The sequence below is a fragment of the Strix uralensis genome, unplaced genomic scaffold (genome assembly GCF_047716275.1).
Source record: "Strix uralensis isolate ZFMK-TIS-50842 unplaced genomic scaffold, bStrUra1 scaffold_126, whole genome shotgun sequence".
Taxonomy (NCBI): Eukaryota; Metazoa; Chordata; class Aves; order Strigiformes; family Strigidae; genus Strix; species Strix uralensis.
Genome location: NW_027436766.1, coordinates 265,943 through 289,571, shown reverse-complemented (window position 1 = coordinate 289,571; position 23,629 = coordinate 265,943). Strand labels below are relative to the sequence as shown.

Below are 23,629 nucleotides of genomic sequence, written 5' to 3'. Positions count from 1 at the left end.
GGAGTCTTGAAGCAAGGTATTATTCTGGTTTTCCCCCCTCTCACCTTTTTTTCTGATCACCCTTATTTTATCTAAATCCAGCATTAAGAACTAAAAGTGGGATTACTCATGATGTGATGATGCCTGTTGTGGGAAAACTCTATAATGTGTCTGAATATAGACCAAGCAGTAAGAATTGCAGATTTGGCTTTCTCTCCTTTTGGTAGCCTGTGGTCAATGCACAGCAAGTATTACCTGCTTTTAGCAATACAGAAGACTGTTTCTCTGTATTCTGTGTACAAGAAAATGCTGAAAACTGTTCCTTAAGGAACAGCAAATTTAGTCACTTCTAGGGAAGATGAGGAGGGAACTGAGGACTAGAAACTCTTTTGTGGAGGTTTCATTAATATTGTCCCAAAAATGAGCACCTGGAAAACAAGAGCCAAATCCTGTGGAGCTTAAGCCTGTTTAAGACAACTTCAAGAATTCTTGTAATAAAATGGATGTTCTTTACAAATGCCTGCTCTGTGCAAACTTATAAACTGCTGTGTTTAGTACCAAAGAGATCTTCTGATCTACTCATAAATCTTCCTGTTTATGAATAAGCTAATAAAAGAACTGGAAGAAATTTTGTCAGGTGGAAGGGTAAAGTGGTGTTGTAGTGTTTGAGGAATGAGAAAAATCTCACTTATGGGAAACCATGTCGTTATGAAAAACTTAATACTAATGGTAATTCTAGATGCTGCTGAATCTCATAGAAGAGTTGAAGAACAAACTTATTGCTGAAAAGAAGAATAAGTTACTGCTGGAACTAAAGATTCGTGAAGAGGTGATGCAGGAATTTGCCCAATATTTTGCTGAGCAGGAAATATATTTCAAGTAAGTTAGCTTTAAGTGGTTTTTAAAGTTAATGATTAAAAAAAATTAAATTCCATTCATTTATTTCTTAAATCTGTCTCTTGGCTATAAGAGACCACACTCTTCTGCTAGACTTACTGCCTCTGTTAATAGATCAGTTTCTGTTTGGACTATGAGTTCAGGAAAAATACTGTGTAGGAAAGGCTTTGATTTGGGGCACATAGGGTGTGTGTGTGTGTGTGTGTAATCTGTCAGCAGTGTTCCTGTAGAGCTCTCCCTAACAGAAGAGCTTTGATAGGATGTCTGTAGAAAGAGTGACACTTGCAAATTCTTTGGTTACTGCAGTCTTAGTGATACTTCAGATGGGTATTCTGGCTCAAGAAGCTTAGAAAAAATGCTTGTAGTCAAGTGTTAGCCATATCTGTGTATATATGTCTCCCCCTCATTCTTCAGGAGTGTGCGTACTCTGGTGTAGCAACACCATTTTGTGTATTGTTTTATTGTGCCAAAATAAAGAAAAAAACATCTTTGTTTATAGGCAGCTGTACTAATAACTTTGTAGCAGCTCATACTAGCTAGCTTTTATCTGACTTATTTTCCCTACTATAGTGAGTTCCTTTCTTATGAACGAGAACGGCTTCAAGAAGATTCTGACAGACGCCTGGAAATCTTCAAGGAACTTGTAAATGGTGATCTTGAAGACATGGATGAAGAAAATGAACTAAAGGATAAGCCTTGCAGTGAACAAGCTGGACCTCTGGTATTATGCCCCTGATAACATCCCTTTCACTAACTACCTGTTATGGTGATGGTACGTCTCAAGAATTAGAAGAATGGTTTCAAGGAATTGCATGCTGCCTAACTGTATCCTCAGCAAGATATATTTATCATGTTCAATAGGAGTAGTTGCTGTGCCTCGGACATGCATTTAGGAATCTGGGGTTTTCTGCATTTCTGCAACACAAAGTGAGAATTACTGTGTACAAAGAAACTGGGGGAAAAGCTGCAATTATGCTATAAACTGTTGCATTGAGTGCCTGTTTAAGGTATTTGAAGCTGACTTCTAAGACCCCATATATGGATGGTACTGGAGTGGTCCCAGAGACTTCTTTCCTCTTAAGGCTATTGTGGCTACAACTGAAGCAATGAGAATTGTATATACACTTAAGCATAACTAAACTCTGAAGTTGAGGCTGGTTCTTGTGAGTTTCGAACCCTTTGTTTTTAAAAAAACAAGGAGGAAAGAAAGTCAGTGTTTTAAGTACAGCTTAATTTGATAAGTTACCACAAACTTATTTGACCTCACAAACTTTTACTGATATTTGAAAATTTCAGATGTATTCCTTCTAAAACTGTTTGCTTGCTGTGTTCATTCAGTGTTCTCATCGGGTAAAAATGCTAGCTTTTATATTAAATTTGGAGGGGATGCTTTTGTGGTGGTATAAAAGGGAATGTGATGGTGGGCCGTTAAATGCTTTAAAAATAAAGTAGCTGTTACTTGATGCTGGAGAATTCTGTGTGAAGGTAGAGAGAAACTGGCAATCAAATTGCCTGTGAACCTACAAGATGGCTTTGAAGTCAGAATTAACTGTACTTAGATGTTTGAGTACATAACGTTCTTTGAAATTTTCAGTAGAAATAATGGATATTGTGTAACTATTTGCTACTTCTAAATGGATATAAATTATCTTTCAGGATGGAGAACATGGCATAAGGCCAGGCACCTACATTGATCTTGAGGATGTTATTGATTCTCTGCAGAATGATGTCGTTGATACCAAAAAGCAGGCGGAAGAAACATACAGATACATTGTGTCTCTGGAGGACCCACAGGAAGCTATAGGTTGGCTTGAAAAGCGACTGGGAAAAACTAGCACTGAACTAACTCAGACCAAAGAAAAGCTGACAGAGAAAACCAATGAACTAATCAAAATTGAAGAACAGCTGACACAGAAAACCAAAGGTGAGCTGGGTGTGTGTGTGATGTGAAAGAAAAAAGAAATGACACTGTAAAATAGAAATAATCCAGTTGAGCAGGATTTTGGAACCAAATCGTATGTTACCTCTATAGGTGGTAATCAATTGTTTTGTGTATGTTTGGGTTGAACAATTCCACAGGCCTTGATTATTTCATTTTTAAGACAAAACTTAGAACTGTCAGTTGAAGACTTCTGAATTGTGGGGGTAACATGTCAACATTATTTATTCTTGATTTCATGGTTATATTGTGATCCCAGCACTTCACATTTTGCTGATGCAGTGTTTTCAGGTATTCTGTGGAACATTCATAGATAAAAGTATCAATACCTCATAATATGATTTCAGCAGAAGTCTCTTGACATGATCTATATTTTATACGGGTTACAGGGCCCAATTCTGTTCAAAAAAACCTGAACTTTTGAAATGTGTCCTGTAAGTAGAAGCCAACACAAAAATAAATGAGTCTATTCAAAAGCTACTAAAGTACCAGAAGATCTGGAAAAATGGATTACTGAGTAAACTATGTAATAGCCACTTATTTGATGCAGGCTTCTCTTCCTGTTACAGACTTTGAAATGCAGATGATTAAATCGGATGAGGCTGCTGAGCAGCTTAAAGAAGCAACTGAGGTAACTTTCTCAAAAAAAACTTGTGCAAAATTACTTGCTTTAGTACAAAATTTCAGTAGCTTAAAATGCTATTGTAGTATGTTTCTAGCTTTTTTTATATCAAGCTTAGCTTAACTGATCTTGCTTCTAAATGCATTGTATAGTTCAAGAATTTAGCATTGACTGAACTACTTTCTTTTCTAAGAAAATGAATACGCAGAATAAAAGGATTCAAGAACTAATGGACATCGCAGAGCAAAAAGATGATGCTATCACGAGACTGCAAGATTTGATATCCTGTTTAGAAGAAACCATAAAAGACTATGTAAGTCTTAGACATCTCAATTTTCTGTTTACAAAAAAATTAAATCTGTGCTTATAACGGACTTGACTATTTTGGAAAATTGAAATTTTCTGTAAGTAATTGCTACTTTCTTGAAATGGTAGCAGGCGAAGTTGGCATTACAACTGAAGTTACGGCAAAATGTGTGCAGAGGTGTGTGTGGAAAATAGGATTTCTGGAAGCAGTGATCTGGAGTTACTATTGGAGGACTGTCGATGAGACTATGAAGAGCCACTCTAAAGAAAAAAACAACACTCAAACTGGGAGGACTCCAGCTGTGGGAAGAGAGGGATTATGTCACTGTCTTTTTTATTTTTGCCTGAATGGAAGAGGAAGGAAAGGAGGTTTTGCTGCAGCAAAAGCTCAAATTTAATTGAAGTTAGAAGTTAGTGTGAGAAGGACAGTGGTTGTGTAAATTGGCAACAAAAATCAGTGTGTCCCACCTACTACCATGATGCACACAAACTTTCTAAGGCAGAGCAATAATATGAATGTATTGAGCAGAGTTTGATCTAAGAGTGGATGGCCAGGGTATCTCCGCTTTTAATGCGATCAATAAAATTTGCAGCTGGCTAGTCTGCTGCTGGCTGCTGAATGCCAAAAGGCTGGCTTGGCTACATGTACACAGGTTAAAAAAAAAAAAAATCAAAACATGCGGTTAGGTGTTTTTTTGAGCCTGATGCCCTGTAACCTGAAATGTAGTTCTGAGAACATTTTAAGTTAAACTTAGGCAGCGCTCTGATCCATTTTTCTCTTCCACTGTGAACTTAAAGCTTTGACCATACTTAATCTTCTATTCCCTCTCTGCCTCTGAGCAACTTAGCTTTTCAATAGTATTAATGCTCAGAGTGGTAACAGTTGTGATGACTGCTTCCTATCACTGCTCCTTCCAAGAGACAGGCTCTAGCTCTGTCCAGTGTTTCTATGAGACTGTGTGGGATGAAACTTAAAATGTGACAACAAACCTCAAGTCTGTTCTATAGATCATTATTTCTTTTAATGAATTACTTAGATGAGTGATTGGTCCTTGGCAACCGGCATGGCTTGCCACTTGTGTCATCTTGTGAGTAAAGAAACTTTATTCTTGGTCAAATACATAGTCTAAAGTATGTATGACAGAACTGACTAGGCTTTCAAATTGCATCAGATCTTTCATGATAAAAATGATCTGTGGCTTTGCTGAAGGTGGTTAAGACTCCCAGCTCTACCAACTATGACAAGAAAGTGATGAACTTGTAGAGCTGACCATTGGCCCTTTGAGCAAATCATGGATTTCCTCAACTCTTTTGACACTGGATACTTCAGGTGGTAAACTCCTTTTGCATTTCGTAGTTTCCTAGTCTCTTGCTCTACTTTCTGTACAGTGCAAAGCATTGTGCTTATTACTGTCTGAAGGTGTACCTGCTTTTTGTTTAAGCAACTGATCTGTAACTGACTTGTTCTTCTGACAACCCATATACAGGTTACCCAGATAGATTTGTAAAAATATTTGCATCTAAAAGATTACTAAGCCTATTAAGTGCTCACTTTGTAAAACTTCAAAGTAATTTATCTTATTTTAACACAGGACAACACTGTAACTACCATTAAAAGAAAATTGGCAGAAAAGAACTCTAATGAACTGATTGAAAGCAGCCAATTCAAGGATTGTGAGGAAACTCTATTGAAAGTGGGAAGAAAACGTTGCTCTGAAAGTAAGCCTATTGTGGAAAAAGTCAAACCCTGAAACATGAACTAGCACAATAACAGTTTTTGCAGGTTTGATAAACATTTAGCAGTGGAACAATAGTTAGGTTTTCGTATAATACAAGCCTTAGTCTGACATTAACAATGAAATGCTCACCTAAATCAAGTTGATGAGAATCACTTCAGAATTTTGGATTTGGAAAGTTTAGTAGAGATACTCTATTTCTTTCTAATAGAGCTTTAGATCTCAGGAAATGGGGGAAATTACTTGTGATGAAGGCACTTTGGGAGAGAATGGTGGGAACTAGGATGGGGGCTCATCTGTAAATATATTTTCAGATCTGTGTGCAAAGGAAAAAATAATTGAAGATATGCGGATGACATTAGAAGAACAAGAACAGACTCATATTAAACAAGATCAAGTGATTGAAACCAAATTAGAAGAGACCAACAGATTAGTTTGGGGTAATCTCTCCATGGAAAGGGAGCAAGGAGACAAAATTGTTTTGGATGTATTGTGATAGCTGCTTTAAATCTCTGTTTTGATTTGCTGAGTGTTATTTAGGCATTAATTTTATATAGTACATAACAAACTTCTAACAGTTAAAGGCTTCTGTTGTCCCTCTGTGGTCATGGCTGATAAATCCAAGTAACTTTAGTAGAAGGATGTGAATGTGGTCAAATATGCATTTAAGACGATGTTATATAACCTCATTTTGTGTGCTGACTAGAACTGGAAGCATGGAAGCAGAGATATAGAGAGCTGGATAACCAGAGCAATAGTGACTGGCAGCAAAAGATGAGCAAAACCACAGAAAAAAACATAGATGAAAATGAGGAATTAATAAAGCTGCGAAAAGAACTGAAGGTAAAACATGGTGATGTAATTCATACTTAGGTTTAAAGCCATAACTTTCATTTAGGAGTCTAAATTTTTTTTGTGTTGCTATCTTCAAGAACTAGGGCACAATGTGGCAAGTTCTGGTAAAGGAAACCTCCTCTAAAAACTGCCGTGCATCAGTGCAGCAAAGTCTGGATGTGGTGTCTTTGTAATATACAGCATCACTGATGCTCCATAATGGAGTGCACCCTTCACTATGTTATGCTACCATGGACGGTGCTTCTCTAGCTGGGCTCCTCTTAAAATTGTCTTGAACAGATGTCAAGAGTTGGATTGTTTCAAGCCTTTTTCCCGTCAGTTGCTTGGGCAAATAAATCAGACTGTTTAAAGATCTTGTGCTTGCTGTGTGACCTGTAAGTCCTTCCTGTTAGACTAAGGATTTACCTCTTAATTCTCCTTGGATTAGAAAGTAGACTTTTTTCTCAAGCAGCTTTTCAGGTCCTATGTGGGAGAATGTCTGACAAGAGGTTTGATTGTGGCAGAGAAGGAGGCAAAGTTGCTGTGATTGAAGCGACATTCTTAGTTACACACTCTCTCTGTTTACCATTCAAATTTTGCTGCATTTTTTGCCTTTCAGTCTTGAAGTAGGTTTTTTAACATGTTCTGCAAGTATAAAAGATTGGGAATTTGTAAGTAAAAAGGGTCTTTTTGCCATTACCTTTGGTGTAACTTTAATAGTGTTTGTGACCTACCCAGAGCATTTTTTAGAGGGAAAAAAGTCTGTTCCCTGAAGATGTGCCAGTCCGAATAATAAGTTCTGAGAACTGCTGAACAATTTTTTTAACTGGAAAGGAACAAATGAGAATATAATACTTGCACTTGGGAATATGCTGGAGTAAAACTGTGCTAGTATTTCTGTTATCTTTTTGAAATTAATGAGTTTAATGGTAATCTGGATTTTAAGACTTCTTTTTTTTGTTGCTTAATCTCTGCCTATGGCTTTATTTCTGGTTCCACTAAAATAGGAAAGTGAGACAAAGTATCAAACTGATAAAAAGAATTGGCTGGAGGAAAAAATGAGACTCATGAGTGAAGTGAAAGAAGCTGAGAGCCATCACAACAGAGAAATGAGAAAATTTGCGGATGACAGAGAACGTTATGTAGAGCAGCAAGCAGAAATTGTAAGTGACTGGAGGTCTCGTCAGAGTCCTCTAGCGTAAGTCGTTAGTACAGAGCAGATCTCGTGTCAAGTGTTAACAGTGTGGGTGCTTGAGGGGAGCTGGCCTTTGTCAAAGTCCCCTCATTTATCACATGACAAAGCCTACATGAGATCATCTCAATGTGAAAGGGAAGAATAGGAGTGTCACAAAATGAAAAAGCGTAATACGTAATGGAAGTTAGTGTGCCTGTTCCTTTCTATCCTATCACCACCACCACCTTCTTCAAAATTCATCTTGTGTGTAAAACACCAATAAGTAACCTATGCTTAAATGAATTGCTACTTAATGAAGCTAAGAAAACATACTTTGAAAAACAAGATTTGTTGCTTGGCTTTTCTGAAAAAAAAAAAAGGGGGGGGGGGGGAGAAGCCTATGAGGCTTTAGAAGGAAGAGAAGAAGCAAGCAGTAGTTGACAAAAAAAGCCTCTTTCCAGATCTTTCCAGTAAAAATACTTGGTCAAAATGCTAGTGGTTTTGCTCCCATACCACTTTCAAAGTAGAGTGACTGATAGTTAATAACAAGGTGGATACCTTGCCTGGTCACTGGGCTGTATCAAGGTTGTAATTTCTTAAGCATATGAAATTATTGTATGAATCTGTGCAATCTAAAACTGTACTTGCATCTAGAAGTAGTTAGCAATGACCTTCTGGACCTGCAATCAGTACAGGGGGATGTTAGGAGCTTGGGACTACTTTCACTTTGTCTGTGACTTTGCTTGCCTGAGACTTTCCAGTAATAAAATCAGTAAGTGGGCAAGCAGGAGTGGTGGTTCTTGACAAAAATTCTCTTCACAAACAGTATAAATATAGATACAGTTTTTTCTCATTTGAAGCATGGTTTGCTTTTGTATATTTGTAGTGAAACTAGTTCTGTGTGAGCTTTTTAAGATCTACATAGGCTCTCAAGTCTACTGAGGCCATAAAATAGTACTGACTATGCCAAACTAAGCTGTCAGAACAGTTCAGATGGTTTGTAGAAGTGGTGTTCAATTCTAACCTATTTTTTCCCCCATTCAGGAAAGACTTGCTGCACAGCTGGTAGAAAAGGACAACAATCTTCAAAAGTGGCGTGAAGAAAGAAATAAATTAATAGAAGCTTTGGAAGTACAGCTCAAGACTTTGGCTTCTATCACCATACAAAAAGATAAAGAAATAGCAGAACTGAAATAAGCTGCAGTAAATGATTCAGGAAAGGTCCTCTCTCATTCTTTCTGTTGTTTCTGTGGGATTTTTTTTTTCAGTTGTTTTTGTGATTTTTCTTTTGTTATTCACTAACTCTGCAAAACACTATGTTTTGGCTCTATTCCAAACATATTGAAATTGTTTGCAGCTAATACAAAAAAAAAAAAGCTTTATGCTTTTCTGAAACTGAATTTGTAACAGTAACTGAAGTTTCAAAAAACTTAGTAGTTCAAATAAACACTCAAGTCTATTTGATCATTTGATTGCAATTTGATTAGACTGGAAATCTGAAACAACTATCACATCAGCTGCCTTTTGCACAGAACCAAGAACTTCACAAACAATGGGAGGTGAAATTTATAACCCTACATAAGTAGATTAAAATAAAAATTTTGCATTGCATCTTCCCAGGCTGTTGTATGACCTTTCTTGGCTTTAAGTAGAGGCCACTCATACATGAAGTTGTTGGCTTTTTGTTGGACAGCTGGCTGTTTGAGCCTGCAATTCTAAAACTGGTGCTACTGAGTAATTGTAATGATGCTCATGCACATGTTAATTTCTTTTGCCAATCCTGCAATTTGTGGCAATTTTTGCTATGTTTATTAGGATGAGGGAACTGATACAGAAGAACTAAGAAAACAGCTGGCTGAGAAAGATGACTTTATAAAGGAATTGAAACAAGGCGTTAACCATAAAAGTCTTCAGTCTTTGGCAGAAGTACCTTTACCTGAAGGACAAGATAAAATAGATCAGTCTGTAAACAAAGAGGTATGTTTGTTATATTTATAGAAAGTATGTACTAATGATATGTTGTTAGTAACATCTTTGTTTTGTTGTTTTCTCAGTATATATTTCAGCAATGTGGGGAATCTCCCAAAAGTTACTTTCTGTAGTTCTTCGTACTTTAACTATATCATTAATTCTGAGTTCTTGTTTATTCTTCTCTCTCCCTCTTTCAAGTTCCCTCTCAGAAAAAGAAGTACTTTAGTTAAGAGAATACCACCTCTCTATACACTATAAAACTTCTGTACCTGAGGGAAAAACTAGTTAACTAATCCAGATTCTAGAGATTTGAAGACATAATATTTGTGATGTCACCTCTGTTTGGTTATGTCAGTGCTAAGGGGATTTCAGCTCAGACAACTTTCCTGATACCACCTATAGTGTGGTAGTAGAGATGGTTCTGTAATTAGAGCTGCCAGCCCGTATGGGGTTCACAAGAACAGAACGGTATCTTGCATCTTACTTAAAAACAAAACAATATTTGAAGTTTACACAAAGAAAAGATCGACTTTGCATATTTCCTGAACAAAAATTGAAAGGCTTGCACCTGTACTGAGCCTTCTGATTCTGACCAAATCCCTGTGTGCTACGTGAGCAGTATTCAGTGAGGTAGTTTTCCTCCCAAACTGAATTAATGCTCCGTGACTCCATTGCTAACTAGTAATGAAGAGAGCTGAACATGGATTTCCTAGCAGACCCTCCCCTGGCTGCTAGAAGATGCGATTCTCCTCTTGTGGCAGAACTGGACTGAATGATGAAATGCATCTCTTCATCTCTCTCCTGTCTACTGCCAAATAAGACTGGCCAGTTTCTTGCTACTTCATCAATTCAGCTGGTGCCGTATAGATAAAGCTTGTGATGTATGAGGGAGTAGAGAGGAGCTCTCAGAATGGTTATTGCTTTATACAGCTTTGTAATGGCAGCTAAGAGAGCACCATAAAGTTAGTTATTTTTGCTATAAAATTAGTTACAGAGAAGAATTGTTGTGAACAGTTGGTGCTGAAGTATTTACCTCAAGCCAGTAGCCACAGTACTTGATGTTATGAATAAGGAGAGGCTACTACCAGGATTATCATGTGATAAACTGTTATGGTGTGAAGTGAATGGGGTAGAGTTTTGGGGGGAAGTCAAATAATTCTCAGGAAAGATATAGTGGAGATAAAGAAGAAAATCTAAGGTGATCAAGACGATGTGTGTCTCCTGCCTTGTGAGGAGAGGCTAAGAAGCTGGCACTGTGATTAGGAGAGGTTAAGGCCACCAGAGGGTTGTGGGGCTGAGGTTTACAAAATCATGGTTGCGGTGGGTAAACAGAAGGCAGAACTGTCCTTGTTAAAATCCTGCAAGAACTGGGCAGCACTTCGTGAAACTAATAGGAAATAATTTTAAGACAGCTAAAATAACATATTCCTATATGAAGCAGCTAGTAATTTTCTGGAGGTGGTGGAAACAGTTACTGTCAGCAGGGATTAGAAAAATTTTGTAGTAGAAATCCATCAATATATTTTTAAATGGATACTCTGAGGGTTAGACAGTGGTGTAGACTCTGACAATTGTAATGCACAGCTAAGAATGCTGGGAGAGTATGGAGAGGACAGATGACAAGGTGACCAGGATCACTATCTTATCCTTAAATAGCATCTCCCTTTGCCACTCTTGGGGCAGAATATTGAACTAGACGGACTGTTGGTGAGACCCAGCAGGGCACATCTCATGATGGCATCGTGAGTAGAGGTTACTGCCTTAAACTTGTGTTGTCTCTCAGCCCAGGTGTTCATTAGCTGTCTGCACTTGAGCTTTTATATTGTAGCTTTAGAAAAATCAAAATATTTTGAGGTTTACAGTTTAGCATAATCTCTTCTCGTTCTAAATATTTACAGTTTATAGAAAAACAAAGCAGGACTAATCCTATACTTTGTCAAGTATTTCAGTTAGATATGACGCAGTTAAAGGGAATTATTCATTATCTCAGTGTCCTGGCAGTGCCTCTTCATTAAGTGAGGTTGGTACAAAACTGAAATTTAAAAATTTTATGCAGTTGTATGGGTTTTGCTAAATGCAGAATAGGGAAGAAAATGTATCCTGTTGTCTGAATAATTCTAAAGTTTTATTCTGCAAATACCTTTCTTGGCGATCAGATCACCTCATTTTAGTGGCTTTTGGTAGAAATAAAAGATGTATAACATAATCATGTGAATAGCTATATCTGACTTCAGCTGCATGCTCTTGAAATCCTACCTCTCACCAATGCTTATGAAGTGGCTGATTATTAGATAAGTCACTTGAAACAAATATATAAACCCTTTTAAATGGATGAGCAGTAGCAGGGCAAATTGGATTTGCTTTCTTCCACTACAGGATTCTTGTGTGTAGCTGTGTTAGCTAATGACACTAGCCATTCCTGTGTAACTTTTTGATGGCTAACTCTCATGAAATAGCAGTTATAAAGAAAAATGTTTCTATTAGCCGACTCCATTCTTGGGAATGCAGTGGTGCTTGTATTCTTACTCAGAATCCCAGCAGAGCCTGTTGCAGAATGTGACTATCTCTGGGCTTTCCATGAGCTTTGATCACTTTCCTTTTTGAGAGGAGGAGAGTGCCCTTCGAGAAGCCACAGCAGCTGCTCTGTTTGGGACCCCACCAGCAGCAGTAGTAGCAGCCACCTGCAGTTTCTAAGCACCAACCACCCCAGCAGCCTGTCTTTCAGGTTTCATTCAAACAGCTGCTGAATCCATTCCTGTATGCTAGCCAGCAGCTGAACTGCTGCCACAGAGATGCAGGAGCTGGGAGGACCACAGCTCTCACTTGCTGGTTTTGCTAAGAAAAACAGGTTGGGTGGATGGTGGAAGGTAAGTGCTGCTGAGGAAGAAGAATTGTCAAACTGATTTTTCCATCCCACCCTCACTGTGCAGTTCTTGCAGTTTGGCTGTAAGCAGGTACAAGACAAGGTTTTCAGCTTGTGGGCTGCGGGCTGCCTTAATGCCTGCTCTTCCTCCAGAGAACAGGTAGTGATGTAGAAGCCTCTCATAGGTTGAATTTGGCTTGTAGCTTGCTAGTTGGACCTTGTTACTTACACAACTTCTCTGGTGTAGAAGGGGAAGGGAAAATTCCTTAAAGATAGGCTAGAGAAAGGTTATACTTTTCTCTCAAAAGCTGCTATCACTGCCTAGCTCCTAAGGAGCAGCAGAGTTAAGATGAAAGTCATGTCCATTCTACTACTGCTACTTGTGAAAACTGTGACTGTCTCTGCCCTTGAGCAAAATGACTTGGAAACAAAGTATCAGGCTGAGTTCAAGTTCTGTCACTGTAGATAGAAACGTTAACTTTTTAAAATGTAACAAAAAAGTTTTAGAAAGTAAGGGTTAAACTCTGCTATGGTTGAAGTAGATTCCTTCAATTAGAAGTGTTCTGAAAGTGAAAGCTGGGAAATGGAATGCTTACTTTGCAATCCATTGGGGAAAGATGTGTATTATGGGTTTTTTAACTCAGTTATTTTAAAACTTGTGTTCTTAAAATTTCCATGTATTTGCAGGAGCATTCAGAAATTGTCCTTGACTCTTCAGAAGTGTCCACAGAAAGTGGAAATACTAGTCGGTTCCCAAAACCAGAGATGGAAATTCAGTTCACACCTCTGGAACCCGATAAGATGGAGGTGAAACACCAGGGCAGCACCTTACCAGCTACAGTTAAAGTGCTCAAGCCAAGAAAGAAAAGGACAAGTGAAGAGAGGGATGAGGTATGACCTAGACCAACTGACAAAATGTGTTGTGTAGTCTTTCAATTTATTACTCTGATCATTTGTTAAAATCCTATCCTTTTGATTCTCACTGAGATCCTAAGGATATATACAGAGAATATTTAAACCTCTTTCCCCCCCACCCCCCACCTCCTGCCAAGGTGTGGATCTCTGGCCTATGTTGAATAAAGTCATAGATTTCAATTTATCCAGACTCTGGACGCTTGTCCCTGATATGTACTTCCTCTTCACCTTTTACATTTCTCTCTCCTTGCTCTTACTATTTGCTTCTGTCTGTAGCTGTGATCTGCAGGATTAGAGACCAGTTCAATAGAACTGCTTCTTTTGGTTTAAGCAATCATTGGTATCAACTATAACCTCTTCTAATAGGCAATTAAAAGTTAAGCCTCTGGGCTTAATCATTGCATTTCAGAGTTTCAAGACCACTTCCTTTGACTTTTTGTCCAGTCTGTGTTTTCTTTGATCTTTTTGTATTTAAAGGGAATATACAGAACTAATTGCACGAGCACCTGAACCTCCCTGTTTTCTGTAGAACTTAATTCCTCTTTAATTCCTTCAGTTGTGCTAGGTTATATGTGCCAGCGTTCTTAGTGTGCTGTGGTGTTTATGTGCGAGACTAAGGCTTCACAGCAGTTCAGGGTGGTAAAAATCTTCACTGCTCCTACTTGAACCGCACATTTCTTTCCTCTGACTTTTATCAACATTAGCATGAACAGAGCTATTTCTAAGACACAAAGACTATGAAACCCTAATACCTCATTGTGGTGGTACTTACTTGTAATCCTACTTGTGGGGCTTATGAATCTCTGTACTTCTAAGGACTTCTGAAGCTGACAGGTGAGTATAGGGAGATGACCTGTGGGTCATTTGCATAAGTGGCAAGTGATCACTCTGAGTTTGTCTCAGCTGGAGAGTGAAGTGTCTGATGGTTTTCTAGCATTCTCATTCAAGTGTTCTCAAGTGATGTTTTTTTAATCTCTTAGTAAAATAGTTAAGAGAAACGGTCACTTCAGTGATTAGTGTTCAACAGTACTTCAATAAACTCATTTTGTTAAACTTGGATTGCAAAAGTAACTGTTAAAAGTTGTGTAAGTTAATTCATCTGGAATTGAACGCTTCATTCTGGAATAATGTCCAGATTTGATTTAAACTTCCTATGTCTTGAACCAATTTTCTTTGAGAGGAGTATTCTCTTAGGCTGCTGGAAAAGTAAGTGTAAAAATAACCATCCTTCTGAAGGCACTGGAAAAGTACTGAACCTTATCTACAGATGAATATATTTCATCTAACATAGTTATCCATGTTTTGAGAAGACTGTTTTACCAATCCATTTATAAATCCTTTCATAGCGTAGATGTTCATATCCTGATGGGATAACATTTAGCTAAGTAATTTTTCAATAACATGGAACTAATTTTAGAAGTATCTTATTGCTGTTTTATTCACCTGAATGTTACTCTTAAATCACAGAATCATCTAGGTTGGAAAGGACCTTGAAGATCATCTAGTCCAACCGTTAACCTAGCACTGGCAGTTTCCAACTACACCGTATCCCCCAGTGCTATGTTGACCCTACTCTTAAACACCTCCAGGGATGGGGACTCCACCACTTCCCTGGGCAGCCCATTCCAACGCCCAACAACCCGTTCTGGAAAGAAATACTTCCTAATATCCAGTCTAAACCTTCCCTGGTGCAACTTGAGGCCATTACCTCTTGTCCTATCACTTATTACTTGGTTAAAGAGACTCATCCCCAGCTCTCTGCACCCTCCTTTCAGGTAGTTGTAGAGGGCGATGAGGTCTCCCCTCAGCCTCCTCTTCTCCAAACTAAACAACCCCAGTTCCCTCAGCCATTTCTCGTACGACATGTGCTCCAGACCCTTCACCAGCTTCGTTGCCCTTCTCTGGACATACTCGAATAATTCAATGTCCTTTTTGTAGTGAGGGGCCCAAAACTGAACACAGTAATCGAGGTGCGGCCTTACCAGTGCCAAGTACAGGGGCAAGATCACTTCCCTGGCCCTGCTGGCCACGCTATTTCTGATACAAGCCAGGATACCATTGGCCTTCTTGGCCACCTGGGCACACTGCTGGCTCATGTTTATCCGGCTGTCAATCAACACCCCCAGGTCCCTCTCTGACTGGCAGCTCTCCAGCCACTCCTCCCCAAGCCTGTAGCGTTGCTGGGGGTTGTTGTGACCCAAGTGCAGCACCCGGCATTTGGCCTTATTGAAGCTCATACAGTTGGCCTTAGCCCATCGCTCCAGCCTGTCCAGATCTCTCTGCAGAGCCTCCCTACCCTCGAGCAGATCAACACTCCCACCCAACTTGGTGTCATCTGCAGACTTACTGAGGGTGCACTCGATCCCCTCGTCTAGATCATCAATAAAGATCTTAAACAGTAGTGGCCCCAAAACCGAGCCCTGGGGGACACCACTCGTGACCAGCCACCAAGTGGATTTAACTCCATGCACCACAACTCTTTGGGCCTGGCCATCCAGCCAGTTTTTTACCCAGCAAAGCGTGTGCGACCATCCAAGCCTCGAGCAGCCAATTTCACCAGGAGAATGCTGTGGGAAACGGTGTCAAAGACCCTACTCAAGTCGAGGTAAACTACATCCACAGCCTTTCCCTCATCCAATAAGCAGGTCAACCCTGTCATAGAAGGAGATCAGGTTTGTCAAGCAGGACCTGCCTTTCATAAACCCATGCTGACTGGGCCTGATCATCTGGTTGTCCTGCATGTGTTGTGTGATGGTACTCTGGATGAGGTGCTCCATCAGCTTCCCGGGCACTGAAGTCAAGCTGACAGGCCTGTAATTTCCTGGATCATCCTTCCGACTCTTCTTATAGATGGGCGTCACATTGGCCAGTTTCCAATCTGTCGGGACCTCCCCGGTCAGCCAGGACTGCTGATAATGATGGAAAGTGGCTTGGCGAGCACCCCAGCCAGCTCCTTCAGCACCCTCGGGTGTATCCCATCAGGTCCCATAGACTTGTGTGTGTCTATGTGATGCAGTAGGTCACTGACTGTCTCCTGGATTGCAGGGGGGTCGTTCTCCCAGTCTCTGTCCTCTGGCTGAGGAGGCTGGATTCCCTCAGTCCAACTAGTCTTGTTATTAAAGACTGAGGCAAAGAAGGCATTAAGGACCTCAGCCTTCTCCTCATCACTTGTTACCATGTTTCCCCCCGCATCCAGCAGGGGATGGAGACTCTCCCTGGTCTTTCTTTTGCTGTTGACATACTTATAGAAACATTTCTTGTTATCCTTGATTGCTGAAGCCAGGGTAATTTCCAGCTGGGCTTTAGACCTCCTGATTTCTGCCCTGCATAGCCTCACTGTGTCTTTGTAATCACTGTGAGTGGCTAGTCCCTTCATCCAAAGGCTGTAAACTTTCCTTTTCTCCCTGAGTTGCAGCCAAAGCTCCCTGTTCAGCCAGGTTGGTCTTCTCTGTCGCTGGCTTCTCTTACAGCACCTGGGGACTGCCTGTTCCTGAGCCATTAACACTTCCTTCTTAAAGAGTGCCCAGCCTTCCTGGACCCCTATACTGTTCAGGATTGTCTCCCAAGGGATCCTTTCAAGCAGGTGCCTAATCAATACAAAGTCAGCCCTTTTGAAGTCCAGGATGTCAGTTCTGCTTAGCCCTCTCCTGGCCTCTCTAAGAATAGAGAACTCTATTATTTCATGATCACTGTGCCCTAGTCGGCCTCCAGCTGCCACATTGTCCACCAGTCCTTCTCTGTTCACAAAGAGGAGATCCAGCAGGGCACCTTCTCTGGTTGGTTCTCTCACCAGTTGCGTCAGGAAGTTGTCTCCCACACATTCCAGGAATCTCCGGGACTGGTCTCGCTCTGCTGTACTGTACTTCCAGCAGATGTCTGGGAAGTTGAAGTCTCCCACAAGAACAAGGGCAAGCGATCATGAGATTTCTTCTAAATACTTATAGAATATTTCATCCACCTCTCTGTCCTGGGTGGGTGGCCTCTAGTAGACTCCTACTACAACATCTGCCCTGTTGGCCTTCCCCCTGATTCTAACGCAAAGACACTCTACCCTGTCTTCGCTACACTTGTGCTCAAGGCAATCATAACAGTCCCTAACATACAGCGCCACCCCACCACCTCTCCTTCCTTGTCTGTCCCTTCTAAAGAGCTTGTAGCCATCAACAGGCGCACTCCAGTCATGGGAGACATCCCACCATGTTTCTGTAATAGCCACAACATCATAATTTTCCTGTTTCATCATGGCTTCAAGCTCCTCCTGTTTGTTACCCATACTGTGTGCATTGGTATACATGTACTTCAGATGGGCTGATGTTTTCCCCCTTCCCCCTTCAAATCTAGTTTAAAGCTCTGTCAATGAGCCCAGCTAACTCCTGTCCCATGATCCTCTTCCCCCTCTGGGACAGGTGCATTCCATCTAATGCCAAAAGGTCTGGTGCCCTGTATACCAACCCATGATTGAAAAATCCAAAGCCCTGACTGTAACACCAGTCTTGGAGCCACAAGCTCATCTGTTGAGTTCTCCTGTGTTCTTCTTCATCCATCCCTCCAACTGAAGGGATGGAGGAGAACACAATTTGTGCCCCCGACCCCTTAATCACTTTCCCCAAGGACCTGAAATCTCTCTTCATTGCTTTAGGACTTCTCCTAGTAATGTCGTCACTACCTACCTGAAAAACCAGGAGAGGGTAGTAGTCCTTGGGTCTCACTAGAGTGGGGAGTTTTGCCTTGAGGTCATTGACGCGGCCCCCAGGGAGGCAGCAGACTTCCCTATGAAGCGGGTCCGGTCTGCATATGGGGCCTTCTGTACCCATATTTAAATATTTAAATATTTATCTTCATGTTACATATGCCAAACAGATTATAAAATGATTCAGTAACTTTAACTGTTACAAGTCTACTGAAGACACAGTTTGTTTTTTTAAATTTCCTAAAACTGAAAAGCATTGTGAAAACTAAAACTGAGGGGAAACCTGTAGTGCTAAAATAACCACATACTGCTCATGTCAAATTTTTTTAAAAATGAAACAAACTCCCTGGTGTTTTAGAAACAAACAAAACCAAATCTTTTTCAGAGGCTCCCTTCTAATTAAAGAACAAAATCCTCTTTCCATTTTCTGATGCTGTTATCAGTTGGTATGGCTGTCGGTTATCTGAAATCTCTCAGCACCACTTCACAAGATAGAAGATGTCATTAAAAGACAGCTTAACAATGGCACTGTGCTACCAACCTGTTTTTTATATACTTGTCACCATAAATCCAAATTTACACTTAGATTTATTAATTTCAATTTGGGTGTTGGCTTGTCAAATCTCTTAAAGTCAAAAGTATAGGAAATAACAGAGAGAAGAAAATAGTAAATGTCAGAATGGTTTGACTACAGGCATTTCTAGTTCCCTTCCACAAGTTTGTTTAGTGTTTATTTCACGTTTGAATAGTTACCTCTATCCAGCAGTAGTCAATGCCTCCCTACTGTTAGTCATAGCATTTAAATAGTGGCTGCTTCTGTAATATAGGTAATCATTATTCTTTCCGGAAGAATCCTAGTTAAAATTTGTCATGTTTATTTTCTTAGGATTTTGTGAAAAGTGAGAACAAGAAAATGCAAAACCTGCTATGACTAATTCACCTTCTACAAGCAACAAGAAAATAGTTTGGTTTTGTTCAATTTTGAAGTTAGTTTCTCCTTTCATAAGTCCACCTTTTCTGTAAAGGTGGACTTGTGAAAGGAGCAAACATTCTTATGCAGCAGTATCTTAATCCTTATCTATGTATTTTAATAGGATTCTTAAACACGTACGTTGTCTTCCTACTAAACTTTCTAAGCTAACCAAGGAGAGTCAGTCTGTATTTGCCCAGAACGTGTACTGGCTGCAGCGTACAGGGATTCCCAGGGAAGGATGTTGCATGCTGAGTAGTTATGAAGACTAGTTTGAGCATACTCTTAGCATATGTCATGTTATAGGCAATTCCTTTTGAAGTAAAACTAAGGTTTGTGTCATCTATATGCATGACAACTATAAAAATATGATTTTAGGCCTTAGTAGTAACCTGGGCAGGCTCAAAGGGTGGACAGAAGATTTATTTTCACCATCAGTTTTCTTCTGTTTTATAACTAGAACAGCTAGTCTAATGAAATACTCTAAAACTTTGAATCTACTTTTTTAAAAGAAACTATTTGTTTCCTATATTACTCATGCCCTTAGATGTATTCTGTGAAACTGACAATTTTTTTTCTTTTGGGTATAAAATAAGGTTGTCTACATTGCTTGCTGCGGCAGTATCATTAATGAGCAGAGGTTTCGGTAGCAAAGCTCAAAATGTCAGCTTGAAAATAACATTGAAGCCAAACAAAATGGAATTAAACTTGAAGATAAGTCAACTTTTTGACTTAAACAATGACTGTGTATTTCTGTACAGATGTCTTCTACACAGAAGAAAAGAAAAGAATACCCCTTAAAGCAAGAATCTACTTCACGTAAAAAGTCAGCTAAAAAGAAAGATGGAACACTACAAAAAATTGGAGATTTTTTCCAAAGTTCTCCTGTTATTTTTCACTCTAAAGGTTTGTACAGAATAAATAAGGCTTATTCCATGTTATCTGGGTATTGTAGAATAGCTTTTTTCTACTGTAATCTGTTAATGTATGTGCTGTTAAAGGCCACGTCTGCTGCATCCAGTTGTTCTTTCATTTATGAAACAATGGAGTCTGAGCTGGGGCCTGCTCTGCTGAATCTTGCAGAGTAGAAGAGGCCGACTGGATTACAAGGACCACATGGTTCTAAAGTTTAGGTTAAGTGTGAAAGGTAAGCCAGGTAGAGCGAAAGGATGCAGTGTGGACTATGTGCATATAAATTTATCATAAAAGCAATGATAAGCTCAAAATGTCTGAGTTACTTTGTTCTTGCTTACAGTAAAACAGTTAAAGGCAATTTCAGAAACTTGACCTGTTGATCTAAAAAAATCAAGAGTTGAATTCAAACCCAGATCTGACCTTGTTCTATAAGCAATCTCCCCCCCACTTCCTGTTTTGTTTCTGTGGAAATTGTATTAATGTTTTTTGAAGTATGTATGTAGGAGAGGAAGATTAGTTCTACAGAATCTGAAAGCCAGTATCTCCAGAAAATATGTGGAAGAGTTCAATAAACTAGCTCTGAAGCAGTTAATGGATTTCAAGTTTAAGTATAGCCTTGGGAAAATTAACTGCTAGGACCTTCCATTGAAGAATATATTTTTATTCTTTCCTACAGTAAGACATGATTTCTGAGTTACTGGGTTTTTTTTAAAAAAAAAGATTAAAATTAGCAGAGGGCACAAAGAATCACCAGTGTTAAATTCTAAAAGACACTACTATTTGGCTGGTTAAAACAAGGTTAGTCATTATTCACGATGCACAGTTAAGATAGTGGGATTTCTAACATTTTTCACATTTGTCAGAGTGGTTCCATGAGGACAACATGTCATTATCAATGGAAGCCAAATTCAGAGTAATCAAAATTTCACCCTGGAAATACTTTATTTGAGCAAATGAGGTCTAATTTGTAACCTTTATTACCATGTCCTGTATTTTTTCCCTCCTTTGCATAACTTAGTATTGATTGGGATCTCTTCTTTCCTTCTAGCTCATAAGATGCACACACTCATCTCTTCATAGAGCTGGTACTAGTTTGATAAAACTATACAAGTACATAGAGAAAATTGACTCAACCTTGTGCTTCTGTCAGTACAAAGAAGTTAAGCCTGGTTTTCAATTCCTGTTGTATTTAACATCCAGTGAAATCTGAATCCCAATTGATTTTTTTGGTGCTATTTAAATGTGTCCTTTAAGCTTTTGCATTTGAAGCTATAGAAAACTGTTTCAGGATATAGAAGACTGTGGTAGTCAAATACATACCACGTCTGAATTTTTATGTTTAAATTTCAGACTACATCTGTTTCATTTTTAAACTGATTTTAATAAACCTTTATTCATTAAACCTTTATTCATTAATTTTGAGGCTCATAAAACCAATAAGACATTGATTTACAATAAATTTTTTCTTGTAGCAAAGAAGCTGATGGCAACAATAAGCTCTCCCAAGTCTGCAGAACCAGAAAATGTCAAAGGAAAGGAGCTCAAGCCAAAACGATCTAAGAGAAAGCTGTGTTCAACGGACAGTTCTTGCCCTCTAGATATCCCTGATTCTTCGGTAAGTGATTACGGGTTAGTGTTCTGTCCGCTGTAATCTATTTCTGTAATCTGGGCTTAAAATAAGCTATTGGGGGGACAGAACAAACCTGATTGAGTCAAGTTGCAGAAGAGATTTGAAAGTACTGACTTATTTCTTTTGGTCTTTTCTTCCTGATGTGTTACTTTAATTTTCTCTGTTTTCTCGCTTATCTTCTCTGTGTGTGACTGCTGACTTGTTGTATCACCTATATAGCAGTCATGGCGATATCTTCACATTTGGAGTCTTAGATACCTTAGCTGTGGTATGTGGAGTGTTACTTTTTCCTCTAGTACAGCAGTTGAGTCTTAATTTGTTTTTCCAGTAGTTGGTGTTCATTTAAGAGTAGCATGAAGGGATAACAGAAATAGAGACCATTAAGGAATCCATAGATTTGGAATAGCATGATTGAAACACTGAAGAGAAAGGTCTGCATGTACGATTAACTTTGCAGGGCAAGTGAGCATCTGAGGTAATTTCCGATTCCTTTTCTGCCCAGCTGCTATTAGGGTTACTTTAGGATTTGGATACACCCATGCTTTTCAAAGCACAGTTTCAGTAGTCTTCTGCGTGTGCTTAAATTGCGTTGCCCTGTCTAAACCAGCCTATAGAGAGTCTTATAGGCCAGGGCTTGATGGACTGTTTCTGAAATCCAGCTTTATGGTTTTGTCAGTAACTAAAGTGCTGAGCGTGCTCTGGCTGTTAGAAGTACATCTCTTCATTCTGTTCAGTCCTTTTTCATTCGCTCTGGTGAGCATTTGCCCATACTGAGTTATTCTGTTGACTTTTCTGTAAACTGTATGAATAGATGCAGCAGTAACCAAAATGCTGTCCACAGGAGGCTGAAGGAAATGACAGGAAGGCAGGGCAAAAGAAGCTAAGGAGCTTGGAAGTGGAAGAAAAAGTTAAAGACTGAATCCTGGGAAAGTCAGAAAGCTAAAGAAATTTAAGCTAAAAATATGTTTTCTGAACGCTTCTTGTTTCACAAAATGAGTATTAGAGATAAGAAGTGAGAGCTGCTTTCAGATCACTGTTTTCTTTGGACTTTGATATTTGTTTCAGCAAAAAAAGGGATTTCATATGTTCCCAGTATTTTTTGCTTATTATGATGCACTAAAATGGTGTCTCTGTTCTGGAGACCTCTGACTAGAAGATAATAGGCAAAATTCGTTCTGAAAACAGCTTCTGGGAAAAAACATGTTGTTGGTTACATGGGTCTAGAAGTACATGTCATTTGTCACTGAAGAAATGCTGAGTAACTCTTGAAATATCATCTTTTTCAGGTCTTTATAGAAAAAAAGAGAAGGAAAGCGATCAGCTAATCATCAAGCGACAGCTACGCTCAAAAAGAGCTAAATAATCTTGCAAAAGCATGTTTGTATTTTCTTAGTTAAGGCATATTTACAGTGTATTGTTTCAGGTGATTGTATATAGGAAGTAATAGGTACTTAGTCATGCTCCAAAGTGTTTATAGAGATGTATAGAATTGTTCTGATGGGTTACTGTTCTGATTCCATTAAAGTTGAAATACTGTTCAAGAAGTTTGTGTCTGAATATTTTTTTTTTAGGAATGGTGTCTCTGGAAGTGTTCATAATTTATCCATTGTGCAGTAAGAACTATGCCTGTGTGGAATGGTTTAAGTTGTTTTTTTCAGCTGGCCAATATACCAACCATAACTTTTAATGAAAAAAATATGAGTATGCAATAAATTCTGTGAAGTGACAAAAAAAGGAATTGGCACTATGTGGAGAAATATGCTTTTTATCACTGGTGTGGTTTAACTGTCTTTTATTTACTCTTCTAAAGGAATTTATAAGCGCAATATTATTTCTTTGGGGATTATAATATCCATAGATAATTATAATCTGCTATTAAAGTGACCCACTCTCAGACATTTGACGTTTTATTCCAACCATCCAGTTCTGCTCAACTAGAACAGCTATATGTAGTAAGGTTTCAGCTTATAATCAGTGACTGAGTAAACATTTAAAACCCTTTTGGTTTCACCAATGTAGCATTTACCTAAGTCACGGGCAGTGACTGTATTTCATAGGATTTTGCACTGTTTGAGGAACAGTCCTGATCACCTTTCAGAAAGAGCTGAAATTACATTGACAAGGACCTGCTGTTGGCATGGATGGAACAAGACAATCCCAGTAAGTGATCAGGTACTCTAACTTGTTG

The 23,629-nt window shown here is 39.1% G+C and overlaps 1 pseudogene; it reads left to right on the top strand.

The window, feature by feature from the left end:
* Nucleotides 1-22,985, top strand: part of LOC141938510 (kinesin-like protein KIF20B) — a 35,558-nt pseudogene extending 12,573 nt beyond the window's left edge.
* The last annotated feature ends 644 nt before the right edge of the window (nt 22,986-23,629 follow it).